The following is an 18687-nucleotide window of genomic DNA, read 5'->3' as shown; positions in this document are numbered from 1 at the left end:
CTTTGCACAGTTGATCATATGTTATTCATTCAAATGTATTAATGCACCACATAAATTGTAAGGAGACTTCCCTAATGGCAGGCAGACGAAAATTGTCCACGAAAGGTCCAGGTTGGTTTTTTGTCTGTCCCTAAGGCCAGGTTCATACTACAGAATTTCCGAACGGAATTATGTTTCTGAATTTAGGTGGGAAATTCCGTTCCCTTTAGGTAAAATGCAAGTGAATGGGTTCTCCATTAACCGATTTAAACTGCAGAATTTTCTGGGCGGAATTTCTGTCCAAGAATTTAGATGCTCAATGTTCTGACAGAATTTTTAGACCTGCATTTTCTGGCCATAAATCCTGTAGTGTGAACCCAGCCTAAAGGGAAAACCTTAATGTTTAAATTTTTCTCTCCTTTTTTCTCTCTACAATTAAAATATCTTGTAATCTCACTTCTAAGTAAAGTTTTACATGCATTAATCCACTGTGAAACAAATTCTTTTTGGCTTCCATATAAATAATGCTTGGTGACCTTTAACCCCTTAAGGACCCGGGCTTTTTCCGTTTTTTCATTTTCAATTTTTCCTCCTTAACTTTAAAAAATCATAACTCTTTAAAATTTTCACCAAAAATTCTATATGATGGCTTATTTTTTGTGTCACTAATTCTACTTTGTAATGACATTAGTCATTTTACCCAAAAATCGACGGTGAAACGGGAAAAAAAATCAATGTGCGTCAAAATTTATGAAAAATCATTTTGTAAGTTTTGGGGGCTTCCTTTTTTACGCAGTAAATTTTTTGGCAAAAATGATACGTTATCTTTATTCTGTTGGTCCATAAGGTTAAAATGATACCCTACTTATATTGGTTTGATTTTGTATCACTTCAGAAAAAAATCATGAATACATGCAGGAAAATGTAAACGTTTAAAATGGTCATCTTCTGACCCCTATAACTTTTTTATTTTTCTGTGTTCAGGGCGCTATGAGGGCTCATTTTTTGCATCGTGATCTGAAGTTTTTAGTAATACCATTCAGAATTTTTGATCACTTTTTATTAACTTTTTTGTGGTATAAAAAGTGATCAGAAATGCGCTATTTTGGACTTTGAAATTTTTTGGCGCGTACGCCATTGAACAAGCGGTTTCAAAAGCAGTATGTTTTTATAATTCGGACATTTCCGCATGCGGCGATACCACATATGTTTATTTTTATTTACACAGTTTTTTTTTTATTCTTGAAATGCCGGGTGATTCAAACTTTTATTAGGGGAAGGGATAATTCAAAGGGTTAATGATTTTTTTTACACTTTTCTTATGCAATCTTATAGCTCCTATAGGGGGCTATAGCATTGCATTAACTGATCTTTAACACTGATTGATGCATCTCCATGGGAATGGATCAATCAGTGTTTTCGGCGATTGATTGCTCAAGCCTGGATCTCAGGCTTGAAGCATTCATTCGGCGATCGGACAGCCAAGGTAAGAAGACCTCCTCCTGTGCTACAGCTGTTCGGGATGCCGCGATTATGCCGCGGCGATCCCGAACAGCTCCCTGAGCTAGCCGGGCACTTTCACTTTGGTTTTTAGCCGCGCGCTATTAGCGGCGGGTCCCGGTTTCACTATGACGCCGGGCCTGCCGCGATATGATGCGGGGTCACCGTGTGACCCCGCGTTATATTGCAGGACCGGGACTCATGACATACGCGTACGTCATGGGTCCTTAAGGGGTTAAGCATTTATCTAAGCAAGAGATAATTAAAATCGTGTTACCTATTATATTAATTAATACAGTTAAATACTGGGATAACATTCTAAAAAATTAAATAAAAAAAAAAGAAACAACTGCTAATAAACAGTAACAACCCTATTGATGCTTCAGTCAAGTGTTGCCACAATATTACCATCATTATCTTATTTAAGTGGACACTTCATCTAAAACATAAACAATAAATACATATTTAAAAATGTCCTCCATAAATATGTCTGCCAATATTTCAACAATGGAGTCATAATGCATCCAAATATTGTAAATAGAAAAAAATCCAGTTTTATAAGCAACACATTAACCCCTTAATCCCTTAAGAACCAAGGGCCTACAGGTAGGAAAACTTTTTTTTTTTAAATCAACTGCTGCCAGAAAGTTAAACAGATTTGTAAATGACTTCTATTAAAAATTTTTAATACTTCTAGTACTTATTAGTGGCTGAATACTACAGAGGAAATTATTTTCTTTTTGGAACACATTGCTCTCTGCTGACATCACGAGAACAGTGCTCTCTGTTGACACCATGACCACAGTGCTCTCTGCTAACATCTCTGTCCATTTTAGGAACTGTCCAGAGCAGCGTATGTTTGCTATGGGGATTTTCTCCTATTCTGGACAGTTCTTAAAATAGACAGAGATGTCAGCAGAGAGCACTGTGCTCGTGATTCCTGCAGAGAGCTCTGTGTTCCAAAAAGAAAATAATTTCCTCTGTAGTATTCAGCAGCAGTAAGCAGTAATTTACTGCTAATTCAGCAGTAATTTACAAATCTGTTTAACTTTCTGGCAACAGTTGACGGAGGGCGTACCTATACGCCCTCAGCCCACTCCCTTTCTATAACGCGGGGCCACGGCGTGTCGGGTCAGAAACCATTGAGAAACCATTGATCAATGTAAAAGATAAAAATATAACATTAATTAAGCCGCATGGTCAATGGCGTACGTGCAAAAAAATTCCAAAGTCCAAAATGGCATATTTTTGGTCACTTTTTATGTCATGAAAAAATGAATAAAAAGTAATTAAAAAAGTCTGATAAATACATAAATGGTACCGCTAAAAACTTCAGATCATGGCACAAAAAATTAGCCCTCATACCGCCCCATACGCGGAAAAATAAAAAAGTTATAGGGGTCAGAAGATGACAATTTTAAACGCATACATTTTACTGCATATAGTTATAATTTTTTTTCCAGAAGTACGACAAAATCAAACCTACATAACTAGGGTATCATTTTAATCGTATGGACCTACAGAATAAAGATAAGGTGTAATTTTGTCCTTACCCATGAAAACATGTTGCTGGTCAGGTATAAGGATAAGAGGGATGTCCTTATGCTGACCACGATTCATGGTAATGACAGCTCACCTGTTCCTGTGCGAGGTACCACAACAATGGTCCTCAAGCCAATTGTATTCTGGACTACAATCAGTATATAGGGGAGTTGATCTCTCTGATCAAGTCCTCAAGCCATACATGGCCATGCGGAATACACAGGTATGGTACAAAAAAGTTGTGGTCTACTTGGTACAGGTTGCCATGTACAACTCTTTTGTACTGTCCCAGTACGCTGGCAACACTGGGACATTCCTCCAGTTCCAAGAAGAAGTCCTAAGGGCCCTGATCTTTGGTGACCGGGAAAGAGCAGACTGGAGTTTCAAAGGAACTGAAGTTATAGGTGCCAGGATCGTCCCAGGCCAGCACTTTCCAGGTGAGGTCCTCCACACTGTAAAGAAGGAATGATCCCAGAAAAAAAGCAGTGTGTCACAAGAGGGGGATACGGAAGAACACCACCAATCAATTTGACACTTGTCCCAATTATCCTGGCCTCTGCATTAAGGATTGCTTCAGGGAGTATCACATTTCCATGCAGTACTAAATTTTCCCTTTTCAGTTTAATTTCCCATAATTTGATCCTAATGTACCAAGTCCAGAGTGCATTCCAAATTTTAACCCCATAAACCAATAAATTGCCCCCAAAAAACTCTTTCATCAAAAAAACTAAGAAAAAAAAACCTGATAAGACCTCTGGGGTGGGGTGGGGGGATCACTGAGTCACAAGCATCAGGGTCTTTTTTATGTTGCCTCAAATGTGCAGCGCTCTTTCTCCACCTGAGCGGTGTGCGCATTTGGGGAACAGGTTAGCAACGGCCACACACATCACATTCCCTGAATGATGTTTCAGAGCATAGGGTTTAGGGCGGGCATATTTTATTCTACTTTTGGCTATGCTCTGGGTCACCATTCTGGGAACACAATTGGCATATCAGTAGTAACATTGGAATTTTAATTTCCCCCCCGAAGAACACTTCATCCATTCCTGGAAAATAAATTTAGGGAATATACGTCCGTTCCAAGTGTCCAGTTCCCCTTGTACACCTTCCCCAGGGGGTGTACTGTCTGTAATAGGGTCACATGTGGGTGTTCCTTTCTTCTATTTTCCGCTGAATGTATGTAACCATCAGCTACTGATATGCCATAGGCCTCAAATGCAAACAGACCTCTATGACTCTTAAGCCCTATAGTGCGCCCCCACAGCACTACATATTGGATATTTCCGTATTCAGAAGCAATTCAGAACGGGTTACAAAATTTGGGGGGCATTTTCTCTTATTACTACTTGTGCAAATGAAAAATTTGGGGTAACACCGGCATTTTTGTGAAAAAAACAACTATTTTGTCATTTTACAGCCCAATGTTCCAAACATCTGTGAGGTGTAAATACTCACTGTACCCCTTGTTACATTCCCTGAGGGGTGTAGTTTCCAAAATGATGGCACTTGAGGGGGTCCCACTGTTCTGGATCCATGGTAGCTCTGTAAACGCTCAAGGCCCCTGACAAAATTCTCCAAAAGCTGAATGGCGCTCCTGCTCTTCTGAGACCTGGTGTGCACCCACAGAGCAGTTTACGTCAAATATGAGGTATGTCCTTTCTCCTATAACCACTTGTGAAAATGAAAAATTTGGGTTAACCCCAGCATTTTAGTGTAAGAAATCAATTTTTTCCTTTTCACATCCCAGTTTAATGAACATTTATCAAACACCTGTGGGGTGTTAAGGCTCACTCTACCCCTTGTTACATTTCTTGAGGGGTGTAGTTTCCAAAATAGCATACCATGTGTTTTTTTTTTTTTTTTTGCACCATAGGGGCATCCTAAATGTGACATGCCCCCCAAAAAACATTTCAGCAAAATTTGCTTTCAAAAGCCAAATGTCACTCCTTCTCTTCTGAGCGTTGTAGTGCACCCGCAGTGCACTTGACATCCACACATGGGGTATTTCCATACTCAGAGGAGATGGGGTTACAAATTTTTGCAGGGGTGCAAAAATGTAAAATTTGGAGAAAAAATTCTAGTGAAAAAAATAATAATTTACATGTTACGCCGAGCGCTCCGGGTCCCTGCTCCTCCCCGGAGCACTCGCGGCGTTCTCCTCTCTGCAGTGCCCCGGTCAGACCCGCTGACCGGGAGTGCTGCACTGACATTCACGATGGGGATGCGATTTGCATAGCGGGACACGCCCGCTCGCGAATCGCATCCCAAGCCACTTACCCATCCCGGTCCCCGGCTGTCACGTTCTGGCGCGCGTGGCTCCGATCTCTAGGGTGAGCGCGCGCCAGCTCTCTAAGATTTAAAGGGCCAGTGCACCAATGATTGGTGCCTGGCCCAAATCAGTCCAATTAGCCTCCACCTGCTCCCTGTCTATTTAACCTCACTTCCCCTTTCCTTCCTTGCCGGATCTTGTTGCCTTGTGCCAGAGAAAGCGTTTAGTGTTGTCCAAAGCCTGTGTTCCAGATCTTCTGCTATCGCCATTGACTACGAACCTTGCCGCCTGCCCCGACCTTCTACTACGTCTGACCTTGCCTCTGTCTAGTCCTTCTGTCCCACGCCTTCTCAGCAGTCAGCGAGGTTGAACCGTTGCCGGTGGATACGACCTGGTTGCTACCGCCACAGCAAGACCATCCCGCTTTGCGGCGGGCTCTGGTGAAAACCAGTAGCAACCTAGAACCGGTCCACCGACACGGTCCACGCCAATCCCTCGCTGACACAGAGGATCCACATCCAGCTAGCCGAATCATAACATTACACATCCAACTTTAACGTAAAGTCGTCAAACCCCTGTGGGGTGTTAGGACTCACTGGACCCCTTGTTACATTCCTTAAGGGGTGTAGTTTCCAAAATAGAATGCCAATTTTTTTTCCTGTTTTGGCACCATAGGGGCTTACTAAATGTGACATGCCCCCCAAAAACCATTTCAGAAAAACTCACTCTACAAAATCCTATTGTCGCCTCTTCCCTTCTGAGCCCTCTACTGCGCCCAATGAACACTTTACATACACATATGAGGTATTTCCTTATTTGAGAGAAATTGGGTTACAAATTTAAGGGGGATTTCTCTCCTTTTACCTCTTGTAAAAATGCAAAAACTGGGTCTACAAGAACATGAGATTTTGAATTTTCTCCTTCACTCTGCGGCTCTTCATGGGAAACACCTAAAGGGTAAAAACACTTTCTGAATGTCATTTTGAATACTTTGAGGGCTGCAGTTTTTATTATGGGGTCATTTATGGGGTATTTCTAATATGTAGGCCCTTCAAATCCACTTCAAAACTGAACTGGTTCCTGAAAAATTCAGATTTTGAAAAATTTGTGAAAAATTGGAAAAATGCTGTTAGCCCTCTGATGTCTTCCAAAAGTAAAAACATGTCAACTTTATGATGCAAACATAAAGTAGGCATATTGTTTATGTGAATAAATATATAATGTATTTGGTATGTCTATTTTCCTTACAAGCAGGGAGCTTCAAAGTAAAAAATAAATAAATAAATAAATAATAAAATGCTACATTTTAAAATTTTAAATCAAAATTAATTAAACCCTACGGTCAATGGCGTGAAGTCCAAAATAGCATATTTTTGGTCACTTTTTATATCATAAATAAATGATTAACAAGCGATAAAAAAGTCCGATCAATACAAAAATGGTACTGACAAAAACTTCAGATCACATCGCAAAAAAAAGAGCCCTCATACCGCCCCGTACACGGAATTTTTTTTTTATAGGGGTCAGAAGATGACAATTTTAAACGTATACATTTTCCTGCATGTACCGTATTTATCGGGGTATACCACGCACCGGCCTATAAGACACATGCTCATTTTACCAAGGATATTTGGGTAAAAAAAGTTTTTTACCCAAATATCCTTGGTAAAATGAGGGTGCGTGTGTGTGCATGTGTATACCCCGATACACGGTTTCTGACCCCGCAGAAGCCCCCAGGAAAGGCAGGGGGAGAGAGGCCGTCACTGCCCGCTTCTCTCCCCCTGCCTTTCCTGGGGTCTAGACCCCTGCTGCCACCGCTTCTCTCCCCCTGCTATCGGCGCCGCTGCCCCTTCTCTCCCCCTGGCTATTGGTGTGGCGTAGTTGCGTCGCCCTGCGTTGTTGCTATGCGCTGCACGGCGCGGCGCAATGACGAGTGACGTCACTCGTCATTGCGTCTCGCAGCGCATAGCAACGACGCAGGGGACGCCACACCGGAGGCCAGAAGCAGTGCGGACCCGACCCCGGCAACAGGTAATTATACAACCGGCGATGGGGGAGGCAACGGGCAGCGGCGTCGGCAATGGGTGCCGCTGCCTCTTCTCTCCCCCTGTCTATCGGCGCCGCTGCCCCATTGCACCGATAGCCAGGGGGAGAGAAGGGCCAGCGGGGCCGATAGCAGGGGGAGAGAAGCGGCGGAAGCAGGGCTCTAGACCCCAGGACAGGCAGGGGCAGAGAAGCCGGCAGCGACGGCAGGTCTCTGCACCTGCAAAAGCCGCTGCAGTTCATTGATTTAAAGCGCCCGCTTTAAATCATTGGACTGCAGCGGCTTATCGGCGTATACCACGCAGATATACTTTTGGCTAAAAATTTTAGCCTAAAAAATGCGTGTTATACACCGATAAATACGGTAGTTATGTTTTTTTCCATTATTAAGACAAAATCAAACCTATATAAGTAGAGTATAATTTTAATCGTATGGACCTACAGAATAAAGAAAAAAATTCAATTTTTTTCCGAAAAATTTACTGCGTAGAAACGGAAGCCCCCAAAAGTTACAAAATGGTGGTTTTTCTTCAATTTTGTCACACAATTATTATTATTTTTTTTCACCATAGATTTTTGGGTAAAATGACCGATGTCATTAGAAAGTAGAATTGGTGGCGCAAAAAGGGTTATGATTTTTAAAAGGTAAGGAGGAAAAAACAAAAGGGCAAAAACAGAAAAATGCTTGGTCCTTAACCCCTTAAGCACTCAGTCCATTTTCACCTTAAGGACACAAACAATTTTATTTTTGCGTTTTATTTTTCTCCCCCCTCGCCTTCTAAAATTCATAGCTCTTTTATATTTCCATGCACAGACCCACAGGGGTGATTTAAACTTTATTGGGGAGAGGCTTTTCCACATTTTTTTTCCATTTTTTTTAACCCCTTAAGGACCAAGCCTATTTTAACCTTTAGGAGCAGGCCAATTAAAATTTTGTGTTTTCGTTCTTTCCTCTTTGCCTTCTAAAATCCATAACTCTTTTATATTTCAATCTACAGACCCATATAAGGGCTTGTTTTTTGCGAGACCAATTGTACTTTGTAGTGAAACCTCTCATTTTACCATAAAATGTACGGCGAACCCAAAAAAAAATTATTTTTAGGGAGGAAATTTAAAAGAAAACCCCAATTTTGCACATTTTGCAGGGTTTCGTTTTCACACTGTACACTTTACGGTAAAAATGATACATGTTCTTAATTCTGTGGGTCAATATGATTAAAATGATACCCATGGCTAGATACCGTATTTATCGGGGTATACCACGCACCGGCCTATAACACGCACACTCATTTTACCAAGGATATTTGGGTAAAAAAAGTTTTTTACCCAAATATCCATGGTAAAATGAGGGTGCGTGTGTGTGCGTGTATACCCCGATACACCCCCAGGAAAGGCAGGGGGAGAGAGGCCTTCGCTGCCCGCTTCTCTCCCCCTGCCTTTCCTGGGGTCTAGAGCCGTGCTGCCGGCCCTTCTCTCCCCCTGGCTATCGGCGCCGCTGCCCGTTCTGTCCCCCTGACTATCGGTGCCGGCACCCCATTGCCGGCGCCGATAGCCAGGGGGAGAGAAGCGGCGCCGACAGCCAGGGGGAGAGAAGGGGCAGCGGCACCCATTGCCGGCGCCGCTGCCCCGTTGCCTTCCCCCATCCCCGGTGGCATAATTACCTGGGTCAGGTCCGCGCTGCTGCAGGCCTCTGGCGTGTGTCCCCTGCGTTGTTGCTATGCACGGCGCGGCGCACTGACGTCATGCGCCGCGCCGTGCAGCGCATAGCAACGACGAAGGGGACGCACGCCGGAGGCCTGCAGCAGCGCGGACCCAACCCAGGTAATTATGCCACCGGGGATGGGGGGAGGCAACGGGGCAGCGGTGCCGGCAATGGGTGCCGCTGCCCCTTCTCTCCCCCTGGCTATCGGCGCCGGTACCGATAGTCAGGGGGACATAACGGGCAGCGGCGCCGATAGCCAGGGGGTGAGAAGGGCCGGCAGCTGGGCTCTAGACCCCAGGGAAGGCAGGGGGAGAGAAGCGGGCAGCGACGGCCTCTCTCCCCCTGCCTTTCCTGGGGCGGTATCGGCGTATAACACGCACATAGACTTTAGGCTAAAAATTTTAGCCTAAAAAGTGCGTGTTATAAGCCGATAAATACAGTACTTTTATTTTTGTACAGCTTAAAAAAAAATAAAAAAATATTGTACAAAATGAGTAATCTAAACTAGCCCTATTTTGACCACCTATAATTTTTTCATATTTCCGTATATAGGGCGGTAAGAGGGCTAATTTTTTGCATTGTTATTTTTTGGGGAATAAAATGTGACAAAAAGCAGCATTTTGGACATGTTTTTATTTTTTACGTTTATGCCGTTCACCATATGCGATCATTAACATTATATTTTGATAGTTTGGAAATTTATGCACGCGACGATGCCAAATATGTTTACAAAAAAAATGTTTTACGCTTTTTGGGGGTAAAATGGGAAAAACAGACAATTTTCATTTTTATTGGAAGAGGGGATTTTTCACTTTTTTTTACTTTTTATTTTTACATTTTTTCAAATCTTTTTAAAAACTTTTTATGTCCCCATAGGGGACTATCTTTAGCAATCATTTGATTTCTAATACTGTTCAGTGCTATGCATAGGACATAGCACTGATCAGTATTATCGGTCATCTTCTGCTGGAAGGCAGATCAGTGCAGAAGACCTCAGGAGATGGACGGAGGTAGGTGAGGGGACCTCCATCCACCATCTTGGCTGATCTGATCCCTGCGGCAGTGCCGCGGGTGATCAGATCAGCTATTATAAGTGCCGCACTGCCACAAATGCCGTGATCTGTATTGATCATGGCACCTGAGGGGTTAATGGCAGACATCGGTTCTTGCCATGAGGTACCATGTTGAACTTCCAGTGACCAGTATTAGAGAGTGTGAGTGATAGCAAAATATTTAGGGCACCTGCTCGCCATTCACACCTGAGACCTTGTAACACCAGCGAGTCACATGACACCGGGGAGAAAAAATGGTTGATTTTATTTTGTTTGAGATTTAGACGTTAATGGACTCACTTATGGAAGATACCGTACATAGTACAGTTGAACCTTTTGCTGTGATTTAACCAGGATTAAGAGTGAACAAATTAATTAGCCTGTTATGCCATTTTATCAGGTTACTGGTCCATAAAATACAGTGGAAGAATTAAATCATCTATTCATCATAAATTAATTTACTAATAAATCCCAATTGGCAGCAAGTGAACAAGAACATTTTCCTTACCCCTTGTAAACAGAATTGAAGAATGGGGTTCACCATGAACAGGATGAGAAGAAATTGCTCCACAGAGATGTAGTTTAGGAGAAGAGCTGCTTATCTGTGCCAAATATTTCTTTATTGGGGATAAGCTGACATCTTTTTACAAAGACTTATCTGAATGCTCTTCAAGAAAAGAAGGGTTAACTGCTGTCCCCAGGACAACACAATTCCAATTTAGGCAATACACACATCTTAGGAACCTTTAATTCTGTCTCATTTAACCCCTTAGGGACTGATTTTCACCTTAAAGTGGTACTCCGGTGCTTTCGCATCTTATCCCCTATACAAAGGATAGGGGATAAGATGCCTGATCACGGGAGTCCTGCAGCTGGGGATGCCCGGGATCATGCACGTGGCACCCCGTTTGTAATCAGTCGCCGGAGAGTGTTCGCTTCGGGACTGATTATGGTCGACCGCAGGGCTGGTGGCGTGTGACGTCATGCCCCCTCCCGTAGCTATCACGCCCCCTCCCATAGGCTTGCATTGAGGGGTGGAGCATGACGTCACACGGGGGCGGGGGCGTGACCATAATGGTCGACCATAATCAGTCCCGGAGTGAACACGCTCCGGCGACTGATTACAAACGGGGTGCCGCGTGCATGATCCCGGGGGGTTCATTTGGTCCTTTTGGGGGTTCCCGTTTCAACGCAGTGCATTATTTGGTAAAAATTATACCTTATCTTTGTTCTGTAGGTCCATACTGCTACAAGGATACCCAATTTATATTGTTTTTATTTTATAATACTTAAAAAAAATATAAATTAAATGCACCAAAATTAGTTAGTTTAAAATTGGCATCTTATGACCCCTATAACTTTTATTTTTATTTTTCTGTGTATGGGGCGGTATGAGGGTTCATTTTTTACGCCGTCATTTGTAGTTTTTATCGGTACCATTTTTGTTTTGATGGGACTTTTTGATCGCTTTTTATTAATATTTTTATGGTATCTGAAGTGACCAAAAATACACAATTTTGGACTTTGGTATTTTTTTAAGTGTATGCAATCGACCATGTGGTTTAGCTAACATAATATTTCAATAGTTCGGACATTTACATGCAAGATGGTACCAAGTATGATTATCTTTATTCTTTATTACATTATTTTATTTAAATGGGAAAAGGGGGGGGGGGGTGATTTAAATTTTTAAAAGGGAAGGGGTTAATGAAGTTTTATTTAAAAAAAATTTAAAACATGCAATCTTCTGATTGCATACACTAATCAGTGTAACCGGCGATCTGCTGCTCTAGCTTGCTGCACTGGCATGGAGCAGTAAATCACCGATCGGACAACGGAGAGGCAGATGAGGACCCTCCCATTGTCTGGTAAGCTGATCAGGACATTGCGATTTTGTCGCGAAATTCTCGATCGGCTCCGATGAGCTGCCGGGATTCTTTTACTTTCATTTTAGAGAGCTTCAAAGTTAGAAAAATGCTAAATTTTCAATTTTGTCATGACATTTTGGAATTTTTCACCAAGAAATGATGCAAGCATCGTCAAAAATTAGAATATGTCATGAAAAAACTTTCTCGGAATCAGAATGAAAAGTAAAAGCATCCCAGAGTTATTAATGCTTAAAGTGACAGTGGTCAGAATTGCAAAAAATGCTCCCGTCTCTAGGGTTATAATGGGCTCCATCCCTAAGGAGTTAAAGGGGTACTCCGGTGGAAAAAGTTGTTGTTTTTTTTAAATCAACTGGTGCCAGAAAGTTAAACAGATTTGTAAATTACTTCTAATAAAAAATCTTAATCCTTCCAGTACTTATTAGCTGCTGAATACTACAGAGGAACTTATTTTCTTTTTGAAACACAGTGCTCTCTGCTGACATCATGACCACAGTGCTCTCTGCTGACATCTCTGTCCATTTTAGGAACTGTCCAGAGTCAGAGAAAAAATCCCCATAGAAAACATAACATGGGCAGAGATGTCAGCAGAGACCACTGTGCTCGTGATTTCAGCAGAGAGCACTGTGTTTCAAAAAGAAAATAAATTCCTCTGTAGTATTCAGCAGCTAATAAGTTCTGGAAGGATTCAGATTTTTTAATAGAAGTAATTTACAAATCTGGTTAACTTTCTGGCACCAGTTGATAAAAAAAAAAAAAAGTTTTCCACAGGAGTACCCCTTTAAGGACTCAGGGAATACCTTGTACCCCTTTAACTCCTTAGGGACGGAGCCCATTATAACCCTAGGGACGGGAGCATTTTTTGCAATTCTGACCACTGTCACTTTAAGCATTAATAACTCTGGGATGCTTTTACTTTTCATTCTGATTCCGAGAAAGTTTTTTCGTGACATATTCTACTTCATGTTAGTGGTAAATTTGTATCGATACTTGCATCATTTCTTGGTGAAAAATTCCAAAATGTCATGAAAAAATTGAAAATTTAGCATTTTTCTAACTTTGAAGCTCTCTGCTTGTAAGGAAAACAGACATTCCAAATAAAGTATATATTGATTCACATATACAATATGTATAATTTATGTTTGCATCATAAAGTTGATATGTTTTTACTTTTGGAAGACATCAGAGGGCTTCAAAGTTCAGCAGCAATTTTCAAATTTTTTCACAAAATTTTCTAAATCTGAATTTTTAAGGGACCAGTTCAGTTTTGAAGTGGACTTGAAGGGCCTTCGTATTAGAAATACCCCATAAATGACCCCATTATAAAAACTGCACCCCTCAAAGTATTCAAAATGACATTCAGAAAGTTTGTTAACCCTTTAGGTGTTTCACAGGAGCAAAGTAAAGGAGAAAATTCTAAATCTTCATCTTTAACACTTGCATGTTCTTGTAGACCCAGTTTTTGAATTTTTACAAGGGTAATAGGAGAAAAAGCCAATTTCTCTCGAGTAAGGAAATACCTCATATGTGTATGTAAAGTGTTCGGTGGGCACAGAAGGGAAAGAGCGACAGTGGGATTTTGGAGAGTGAATTTTTCCGAAATGGTTATTGGGGGGCATGTCACATTTAGGAAGCCCCTATGGTCCCAGAACAGCAAAAAAAAAAAAAAAAACACATGGCATACTATTTTGGAAACTACACCCCTCAAGGCACGTAACAAGGGGTCCAGTGAGCCTTAACACCCCACAGGTGTTTGACGACTTTTCGTTAAAGTTGGATGTGTAAATGAAAAAAAAAATTTTCACTAAAGTGCAGTTTTTTCCCCACATTTACCATTTTTACAAAGTGTAATGGGAGAAAATGCCCCCCAAAATTTGTAGTGCAATTTCTCCTGAGTACAGAAATACCCCATATGTGGACCTAAACTGTTGCCTTGAAATACGACAGGATTCTGAAGTGAGAGAGCGCCATGCGCATTTGAGGCCTGAATAAGGAAGTTGCAATAGGGGCGGACCCGGTTACCCACAATAAAACCCTACACCAGTGTTTCCCAAACAGGGTGCCTCCAGCTGTTGCAAGACTCCCAGCCTGCCAGGACAGTCTGTGGCTGTCCGGCAATACTGGGAGTTGTGCATCAGCTGGAGGCTCTGTTTAGGAAACACTGCCGTGAGATATTTTTCATTTTTATTGGGGGGGGGGGGACATGTAAGGGGGTGTATATGTATTGTTTTACTTTTTATTATTTGTTGGTGTAGTGTAGTGTAGTGTTTTTAGGATACATTCACACAGGCGGGGGTTCACAGTAAGTTTTCCGCTGGGAGTTGAGCTGCGGCGGAAAATTTGCCGCAGCTCAAACTTGTAGAAGGAAACCCACTGTAAACCCGCCCATATGAATGTATCCTGTACATTGACATTGGGGGGGGGGGGGGGGCGGGGCAAACCTTGTGCTGTGGCAAAACTACAACTCCCAGAATGCACTGACAGACCGTACATGCTGGGAGTTGTAGTTTTACAACAGCTGTAGGCACACTGGTGGGGAACCACTGAGTTAGAAAACAGACTCTAGCTCAGTGATTGCAACCAACGTGCCTCCAGCTGTTGCAAAACTACAACTCCCAGCATGTACGGTCTGTCAGTGCATTCTGGGAGTTGTAGTTTTGCAACAGCTGGAGGCACATGGGTTGGAAACACTGAGTTAGGAAACAGACTCTTGCTCAGTGTTTCCCAATCAGTGTGCCTACAGCTGTTGCTAAACTACAACTCCCAGCATGGCCAGACAGTCAGGGATGCTGGGTGTGTAGTTCTGCAATATCTGGCGCTTCAGATGTTGCAGAACTACAACTCCCAGCATACCTGGACAGTCTGGGCATGCTTGGAGTTGTAGTTATGCAACAACTGGGGAAGAACAGTTTGGAGACCGTTAAGTAGTGGTCTCCAAACTGTGGCCCTCCAGATGTTGCAAAACTACAACTCCAAACATGCCCAGACTGTCCAGGCATGCTGGGAGTTGTAGTTCTGCAACATATGAAGGGCCAGATATTGCAGAACTACACGCCCAGCGTCCCTGACTGTCTGGCCATGCTGGGAGTTGTAGTTTTGCAACATCTGGAGGGCTACAGTTTGGAGACCACCGTATAGTGGTCTCCAAACTGTGCCACTTCAGATGTTGCAAAACTACAACTCCCAGCATGCCCAGACAGTCAGTGCATGCTGAAAGTTGTAGTTTTGCAACATCTGGAGGACCACAGTTTAGAGACCATTATACAGTGGTCTCCAAACTCTGACCCTCCAGATGTTGCAAAACTACAAGTCCCAGCATGCCCAGGCAGCTTTTGGCTGTGTGGGCATGCTGGGAGTTGTAGTTTTGCAGCTTTTAGAAGGCCACATAGAAGTTCACTTACCGCGATCTTCACTGCAGCCTTCTGCACGCCGCACTTTCTGGCAGCTCCAACTGCTGTCGATGCCGTCGCTGCTGCTGCCGCTGGTCCAGGATGCCTCCATCGGTCCGGGTAAGCTGGACCATGCTCTCCCCTCGCCGCACGTGTTCCCCCCTGCCCTGCCCCGACTTCGATCAGTGGGCAGAGCGGGGGGAAATGAACATGTTTTTGTAATACAGCAGCTGAATCTAAGAATTTGAAGAATTTAAAAACCGTCTGCTGTCATCTCCCTACTGGACCCGTGCTGCACCCAATTCATTTGAATGAGCCAGACAGATTTAGATAGTGACTCCGGTCGGATCACTTTCGATCTGTATCAGTTTTATTGCTGGACTAAAAACCTTGGCAGACCAATAAGAGAATAAAAAGTGTGAAACTGTATGTACTTAGTTTACAGCTGCAATAGACAATTTGCACTGCTTTTACAAGCTTCCTTCAATGCCTAATATATGTAACAAATTGCTGAGTTGCTAATGGTTTCTTTACAACACTGCCTGGCAATAGTCTATAAACAGTCACATTCAACTGACCACCCCCAAAAGTTACATCTGCAGTCCACAGGCCTGGAATGGAAATATTATCAAGAGGAGAACATGCCAGACTTCATGTGAGCACTTATACTTCCTAAAGCACAATGGGGGAGATTTATCAAATCCTGTCCAGAGGAAAAGTTACTGAGTTGTCCATAGCAACCAATCAAATGGCTTCTTTCATTTTTTTAGGGGTCTTTTCAAAAATGGAACAAGCGATCTGATTGGTTACTATGGGCAACTCAGTAACTTTTCCTCTGGACAAGTTTTGATAAATCTCCCCCAATATCCTTTGGCCATATGCTCTATGATTAAACATGAGAGCCTTCGTTCCTAATGCACCAAGTAACTTGAGCATTATTGAGCGGATTAGCCTCTTTGCACAAGCCACATTTCATCAGTTTTATTTTAGTTTAGCCAAGTTTGCCCTATTATCTTGTCATACTTATTGAATGCCCCAAAAATGAATCACTATGTTTAATAGCATAATAGCATGATGTTGAACATTTTGTCCACCATTCTGTATATATTCTAAGTAGGCCAAAAGTCTAAGTCTTCTCTACAAACCTGCCAGTATGAGAGAGGAATGTACTTATCTCCTTAGATATTTATGGCTGTTTAGATAAGACAGACGACAGGGCAAGTTAGCCAGTCTTGTGTATGTTATCTTAACTAACAATGAATTACCCATTTGAATGGATGGTTAGATTCACACATTTGTGTTAAAAGAGACATTGTATTATTAATCTTCTCCATAAATGTAATAGTGTGGGAAATGTCTATGGTGACTCTATGTCTGGAGATCCACCATATTTGATTACTTAAATGTGTTAAAGCTAATCCCTATATTTTTAATTTAGAGCTCCATAGTGTAGACTGTGGGTTTGAAACTAACTTTGGACAGTTAACCCTTAATTGAAATGATGCTAATTGGTGTAATGTCAACTAACCATACGCTAGGGGGTGCTATTGCATAGGCAACCAGAAATGCATTTTGTTATTGGTGTTATAGTGATGTCATAGTCATTACAATATGTATACGCCCAGCCTACATTCATTGGGGAATTCCAATTTAGGAGGGTGTGTCTAACTGATTAGGACATGGTAATAAACCATATTCAAGAGACAAAGGGATACCTACAAACCCACACCTAGAGAAAAGACTTAGACTGTCAAACACAAAGAGGTCTGCCAATGAAAGAGGTCCACAAGATGGAAGCCATGAAAGCCATGATATTGTAGATCCCAGCAAGCCGGATTGATCACACGGTACAGACTATGGCTACCCATGATGATGCGATGATGGACTATACAGCTTTCCCGGAAATAGAAGTGAGATTCTTACATAGACTTGGTAAGAGACACAAAAATGGTATTCCATTAAATTAAGACCAATTTGGATAATGTGGAGGGAATTATGCAATTTAGATAGGCGAATAAATTAATTAAATAAAATAATGAATTATCTCCATATTAAGATTATAGTCTTAGGATATTGTGAGACTTCATTCTACCTGCAGAAGGATCAAAGGATCACGACTTATAATCTATCAAAGCATTAAATTACTGCTTATAGATATTGATATAATTCCTATTTCACCAAGCTAAATGTTATAAGTAAAATTCTCACACAATAAACTTGACTAGGGCAACATTTACCTCCGCTGTGGCCCCCACACTACCCCCATTTCTCACCAAAACATCACGCAACACCATACTTTGGTATAAAAGGCCACAGCGGCCACTTTATTAAATAACACAACATATTATTATTATTAACCTATTAATAAATAATCAGGTGAACATTACCTGACCAACCATTTACAACATTATTAAAAATTAGTGCTTCCTTAACTCCTTAGCTCCTGCCACTGCAACAACTAAACCACTATTCCCCAAAAATCTCCAAACCCCACAACCCTATAAGTACAGGGCGGGCAGGCGGGCAACTTTCCTGACTGAATTCTCCTCACAACTGGTTCCCCTCCCCTCCTAGCTGAAACATTTATAAACTAACCTGACCCGACCCCTCCCACTTCACTGACCTGTACTTGACCCCTCACTCTACATGCTGCTGAAATGCCACCTGTCATGCACCCTTTCATTGCCATTCTGTCCATTCCCAGGTTCTCTTGACTAGGGCAACATTTACCTCCGCTGTGACCCCCACACTACCCCCATTTCCCACCAAAACATCACGCAACACCATACTTTGGTATAAAAAGCCACAGCGGCCACTTTATTAAATAACACAACATATTATTATTAACTTATATAATTATTAAATATATAATCATGTGAACATTACCTGACCAACCATTTACAACATTATAAAAATTAGTGCAATAACTTCCTTAACTCCCAAAGTAACTCTCCCCACCTAGCCAGAGAGGGACTTGGAGGCTTCCTAATCCTCATGGGGTCTCCTACTTTGCCCTGAGCCGTCCCACACCTAACCCCAGGGCACCGCCTTCAGAGACCCCACCCCTTTGGTCCTCTCCCGCAGGGGTTCACCACCAGAGGCTGGGTTCCGCCCCCCAGCCTCACCATTCCATTTCCTCCAACTTCTCTCCACCTGACTCCAAATCCCCCTCTAGCTCCTGCCACAACGACTGTTCGTGACCCCCTCACAAGCGGCCGTCCCCCCACAAAGCAACCGCTCTTTCGACCACCTCCCGGATCTCCCACGACCACAGATCCGTGCCGATGGGGTTAAGATGGACTCCGTCCGATCCAATAAACAGAGG

Source organism: Hyla sarda, chromosome 6, assembly GCF_029499605.1.
Source record: "Hyla sarda isolate aHylSar1 chromosome 6, aHylSar1.hap1, whole genome shotgun sequence".
Lineage (NCBI taxonomy): Eukaryota > Metazoa > Chordata > Amphibia > Anura > Hylidae > Hyla > Hyla sarda.
This window is presented reverse-complemented; position numbering follows the sequence as displayed.